The sequence below is a fragment of the Tupaia chinensis genome, unplaced genomic scaffold (genome assembly GCF_000334495.1).
Source record: "Tupaia chinensis unplaced genomic scaffold, TupChi_1.0 Scaffold000276_2, whole genome shotgun sequence".
NCBI classification, from domain to species: domain Eukaryota; kingdom Metazoa; phylum Chordata; class Mammalia; order Scandentia; family Tupaiidae; genus Tupaia; species Tupaia belangeri.
In genome coordinates this window covers 1,111,848-1,118,281 of record NW_006159759.1, presented here as the reverse complement: position 1 = coordinate 1,118,281, position 6,434 = coordinate 1,111,848, and positions in this window count along the sequence as shown.

Sequence of the window (6,434 nt, the reverse complement as noted above, 5' to 3'; positions counted from 1 at the left end):
TTTAAAAAGTTAGGTGGTGTCATTATTAGTTCACTTGATCGAAATATACCTCTGTCAATGCTGACAATATTGGTGAACTTTATAATCTATATTAGGAGTAGATGACTATATATCTTTAATCTTCAATTTCTACAGTCGTTGAAATCTCATACAACTAAAATGAAGATTGCAGAACTTTAGCAATTTAAAATCAGCCACATGTTAAAATTCTTTGTCCTTTCTCAGCTTGCCCAGAGACAAATTCAGGAAATTCTTATTTGAGCAAGAAAATACTTTAACAGAGATGGAAAAGACAACCTGAGCCAAGATGAAAGTGAAAGCACACAAAAAAAAAAAAGTGGTCTACAACAGGCTGCCACCTGGATTGCAATGTTATAACACTTGTTAAGGAAGCAGGAGATCATTAACTGAGGCTGTCTCTGCAGGTTGAGCTCCTCTGTAAAAAATTGCAACCTAATTTAGGAGTGCATTTTTTTGTAAAAAACATAACGGGTTTCAGACAATTACAAACAGCTGGGCTTCAGCCAATCACAGGCAGACAATGGATTAGACCATGCCCGAATAATGGCCAATCAGGTGATTTCTCTACCTTCCTTCTGTGTTATCCTATAAAAGCTTGCTATTCCAACTAATGAGTGAAGCTCCCTGAGCCTCTTGTGGCTATGAGTGCTGCCTGACTCATGAATTATTCTTTGCTCAAATAATTTTTTGTATAATTATTGTATATAATTTTGTTTATAATTACTATGTTTTAATTTGACCAGAGAGAGAGGAGGGAAAGTGAGAAAGCAACTCACCAGGGCTGGGACTCAAACATGTAGGAGTCCAGTACCTCAACCACCACACCACCTTCTGGCTCTGCTCAAATAATTTTTAAAAATCATAATTCATCCGAAGTTTTTCTTTTAATACAATATTCAAATGAGATAAGTCACATAAACATGCTTTGTAACCATAAAGTGGCTATCATTGGTTTCCTTAGAATATCATTAACAGTTTGAGACCATGTTAATGAAACTGAATGTCAAATTAAACATCTCACAAATAACAACATTTAACATGTTTAGAGTCTAGTTCTTTTCTTTTTAATTGCCATAAGACTCACACATTCAGCAGAGAGAGACAGAGAAAACGAAAGCACTCTTAATGTGGTGTAGTCACATGACTATCCATTTCTCTATTCTTTGGGAATTATGGAGCACACCACACACTCGCACGTGAGCCAGCATGTTTTTCAAGCTGTCAGAGTTGGGATTCAAACTATGGTCAACCATGGGGGATCCAGCTCCTTTAACTACCAAGCTACAGGACCCACCCTAAAACCTAACTCATTCCTTCTTTCAACTCCTACCAATTCCCCCCTACCTTAGTAAATGAAAACATTTTGTATCCAATTGCTCCTGCTCAAATCTTTTTAAAAATTATTTAATTTTATTTATTTATTCATTTATTTTAATTTGACCAGAGAGAGACAGAGACAGAGAGAGAGAGAAAGTGAAAAAGCAAGCCACCAGTTCTAAGACTCAAACCATGGTTAGCCATATGGGAGTATCCAGCACCTTAACCACCACGCCTCCTGCTGGTCCCCCTGCTCAAATCTAAGAGTCATATTTGACTCTTTTTTCCTGTCACTTGCCACACCATCCACTTCATTGACTTGGGTTTCACATTTTAAATACTCCTTGCCACCTCCATCACTATTGTATTATCCTAAGCTTCTATCATCTCACCCAGCTATGAAAACCTTCTGTCTTTATTGTTTTTGATCTTATTACCAGCCAGTTAAGTCTGGCTGCTGCTTCTCAAGTTCAGTGAAACAAGAGACAGAGACTAGAGGAAAAAGGATTTTATTCTGTAACCAGTTACAGAGAAATAATCAGAAAGTACCATCAAATAATCTTGAAAAGCTCAGTACCTCAACCCATGGTTAGCCATATGGGAGTATCCAGCACCTTAACCACCACGCCTCCTGCTGGTCCCCCTGCTCAAATCTAAGAGTCATATTTGACTCTTTTTTCCTGTCACTTGCCACACCATCCACTTCATTGACTTGGGTTTCACATTTTAAATACTCCTTGCCACCTCCATCACTATTGTATTATCCTAAGCTTCTATCATCTCACCCAGCTATGAAAACCTTCTGTCTTTATTGTTTTTGATCTTATTACCAGCCAGTTAAGTCTGGCTGCTGCTTCTCAAGTTCAGTGAAACAAGAGACAGAGACTAGAGGAAAAAGGATTTTATTCTGTAACCAGTTACAGAGAAATAATCAGAAAGTACCATCAAATAATCTTGAAAAGCTCAGTATGTTCTTGGTATTTGTAAGTACAAGACGCAGCAAGCACATGCAAGTCATTCCTCACTATAGTCGATCAGAGTCATTCGTTTTCTCCTGATTAATTATCCTGATTCCTTCAAATCCCTATTCCTGGTTTCTCATTCGACCATTCCTGAAATAGATCTCTCTATGACTTGGCATTTGGTCAGACTGTTCTCATTAGAGGCCTTTCTTAATTTCAAAATGGCTACAGTCCTGCTAAACCTTAAACTGGCCTGCTACAGTCTTATCTTGTGTAGTCTAGATTCCCCGCAGCAGCGAGAGTTATAGAGTGCACTTGTAACTAGATTCTAGCTTTGTCCATAGTTTTAGTTCAAGGTATTTTGTGAATCAAAAAAATGTGGGGAAAAATGTAAAATAATAATAATAAAATTAATTTTTTTAAAAAAAAAAGATTAAATTAGTTCTGGGGCCAGCCAGTGGTATGGTGGTTAAGGCAGCTGGATCCCACGTGGTCAACTGTATAGTTTGAGTCCCAGACCGAGTGGCTTGGAAAACATGGTAGGTGTGTGTATATGCATACATGAAATCCCAAGAAGAGAATGAAAGCGAAGAAATTACAGAGTGGCCATCCACCTGGGGGGGAGGTTCACTCTCTTTCTCTCTCTCTCTTTTTCCAGTGAGTACATGCACCCTATCGCAAAATGTTTTTTAAAATTACATTAGATCATATTACTCTCCTATTCAAAACTCTTCAATGGCTCTCCTTCCATTGTAAGTGGGGTTTTATATAAAGCCTTTGCATATTATACAAGCCTACACCAAATCTGGGCCCTGGACTTCCCCAGTCTTAGTACACTTCCCCTGCCTCACTCTTTTCCAACCATGGTGGTCTTCTGGCTGTTCTCTGAACACACTAATAAGATTCTGTCTTCAGAACCTTTTGTACATACAGCCCTGCCTATAACACCCTTGACAGAATATTTGAGTAGCAACATCTTTCCTTCATCCAGGTCTCTGCATTAACTTCCCTTTTTTGAAAACCATTCTAGAGCACCCTGTTTAAAACGGAATTGAATCAATCTCTGTCCCTCTCTATTAGCACTTTTTTCTTCATAGCATTTTTCACTACGTAATACGTTCAAGTGGGGCAGAAAAGTAAATAAAAGCTGTATGAACATAGGAACTTTGAGGTTTATTCACTACTGTATTTCCAGCATCTACAGAGTGTTTGGCACATAGTAGGTATTCAATATGTATTTCTTTAATGAAGGAAGGAATTCTCTTAAGACTTGGAACTGTGAAAGAATTAAATATATTTCATTCAGATGTCTCTCCTGAAAAATATAGGGATTTTGGTGTAATATTATTCTTGATTGCTTGAATTGTGGCAGGGAGGTCTTCAAAAAGTTCATGGTGGGACCAGTAATTAGTGTAATGGCTATGTCGCTGGCCTCCCATGCAGTCGACCGTGGTTCAAGTCCCAGACCTGGTGTCTTAAACTCACGCTGGGCGTGTGTGCGTGCATGCCCAAGATCCCGAGAGGAGAATGGAGGAGAAGGGATTGTGGCGTGACCATCCCCACTGGGGGTTGATTTCTTGCTTTCTGTCTCTCTGTCTCTCTCTGTTTTTCTGGCGAGCGCATGCTCCCTATAGCAAAAAACCTCTCCAAAAAAAAAAAAAAAAAGAAAAAAAAATTCGTGGAAAACATGTATTATGAAACAACTATGCATATGGACTTCAATTTATTTTGTACCAAAATAATTTGTACTTTATTCACATTTTTCACAAACTTTTTGAAGTTTCTTTATATTTGCCTTTCTTATCAATAGATAAATTTTATAAAATATTCAAATTAATATTCAACTATGTAATCTACAACTATGTAATCTAAAAGCCTTTTTTTTTTTTCTGTGTTTAGAGTTTAGGACTGCACAACTTAAGTAAAAATGGGAAAGCTGCTTAGTATTTGCACTTAATTATACCCAAAAGGCTAAGAAGCCCACTTAGTATTTTGGAGAACAATAGCAAAAAACCTCCCCAAAAAAAAAAAAAAAAGAAAAAAAAATTCGTGGAAAACATGTATTATGAAACAACTATGCATATGGACTTCAATTTATTTTGTACCAAAATAATTTGTACTTTATTCACATTTTTCACAAACTTTTTGAAGTTTCTTTATATTTGCCTTTCTTATCAATAGATAAATTTTATAAAATATTCAAATTAATATTCAACTATGTAATCTACAACTATGTAATCTAAAAGCCTTTTTTTTTTTTCTGTGTTTAGAGTTTAGGACTGCACAACTTAAGTAAAAATGGGAAAGCTGCTTAGTATTTGCACTTAATTATACCCAAAAGGCTAAGAAGCCCACTTAGTATTTTGGAGAAAGATTTTAAATATTAAAGAAAGAAAATCCTGTGATTTAAAATTTTTTTTAATACCTGATGGGCCAGCAAGGGGCATAGAGGCTAAGGTGGCTAGATCCCGCATGGCCAACTGCACTGTTGCAATCCCAAACCAGTGGCTTGAAAACATGCTGGTGTATGTGTGTGCACACCCAAAAATCCCAAGAGAAGAATGGTAGAAGGGATTGTAGTGTAGACCTCACTCCTTGAGGGAGAGTAGGTCTGCTTTCTCCCTTTCCTCTCTCTCCCTTTTTCTCTTTGTCTCTCTCTAGCAAACACACATATCCTATAGCAAAAAACTGACAACCTCATGTTAAAAACTTTCTCTCTTCTTGGTTATCATTGTAAAGTCACATTCAAATGAAGCAAGATGATATGAGCAAGCATTCACAGGCAATTGAGAAGCTAAAACATGTTTCTGAATGCTAAAATACCATGTGACCAAACAATAAGTTGCCTAGGGGTAACGAGAAACTAATATTGATATAGCAAAAGCTAGACTTCAGGAAGGCTGAATATGCCCAGCTACCACAAACAGCGACCACAGTCTTCTCAGGGTTCTTTTCGCTTCCCACTGCCCTGCCTTGCTTACTCTCCAATCTGCTCTGGTGGCTGAACTGTGAGAGCAGTGAGCATAGAAGCAAGGCGAATGCCTGTGTCTCCTCCTTTAAAAACTTGCCGAGATAGTTAATTGTCCAAGTGTACACATTTAGCCTTTTATTTTTTTGGTTAGGATTACATATTTTATCCTCTTGGCATGATCCTGGAGACTTCCGAATTTTGTGTTTAAAATGAAAACTGGATACCTTTAAAACCTGTCTCCAGAGCATATTCCAATTTGAGTCATTACATTCCAGTCTGCAAAGCTTTAAATAGTTTTCACTGGGAAATTTATTACTTGAACTCTAAAAATGAACAAAAAGATTCACAACGGCACAGACATTCAAATGGTGGGTGAGTGATCTTTATTTGGGCTGTACATTCTGGTTCCAATCTGGAGTTTTTCCATGAAAAACAACAACAACAACTGGCTGAAAAACAATCAGAATGTATGTTTTTATATTGGCTCCAACAAAAAGTTTCATCCTTTTTTTCAAATTTTCATTTGTGCAGCCATTAAACTAGTGGCTCGAAAAAATAAAAATCACTTAATTTTCTATACCTTCTGAAACAATTTCAACACCATGATCTTTTTTGGCATGTCTTCCCAGGAGATTACAAGGCTAAATCTGGACTTCCTTCCAGGCCGCCTCTGCTGTGATGGTCTGTTTCCAGAATCTGGCAGCAAAGCAAGGACCATGAGGAGGCTTTGAAATGTAGACCTTTTAAGTAGGGCAATGGCAAGGAAGATGGTTGCAGAGGGAATAGCGGAAGCATTATCGAGTGGGTGGGAGAATACAGGAAAGGAAAATTTCCACTCCACAAAGCTTTTTTAAAGATATAGTGTTTGGGGATGAGTCCCAGAAAGACTCACAACTCAAAACCCCACGACAGGATTTAATGGTTAAACAACAAATCCAACTCCAAATTGTCACCAAGCCAATCATTTCAGAATCTGCCCTGTGGCCTGGGCATTCTGCATCTCTCTGTGTTTCTTCGCTCTCGAGTCCCCCACGGAAACGCCCTCATAACTGCACCAGGCTCTTCAAGCACAATTCAGCTCTCCCTCCTGCAACGACTCGGCTCCCTGGGGACGCCAGGGCCGCTACCCTCGGGCCCCACCCGCACCCGGGCCCCTGGCGCTT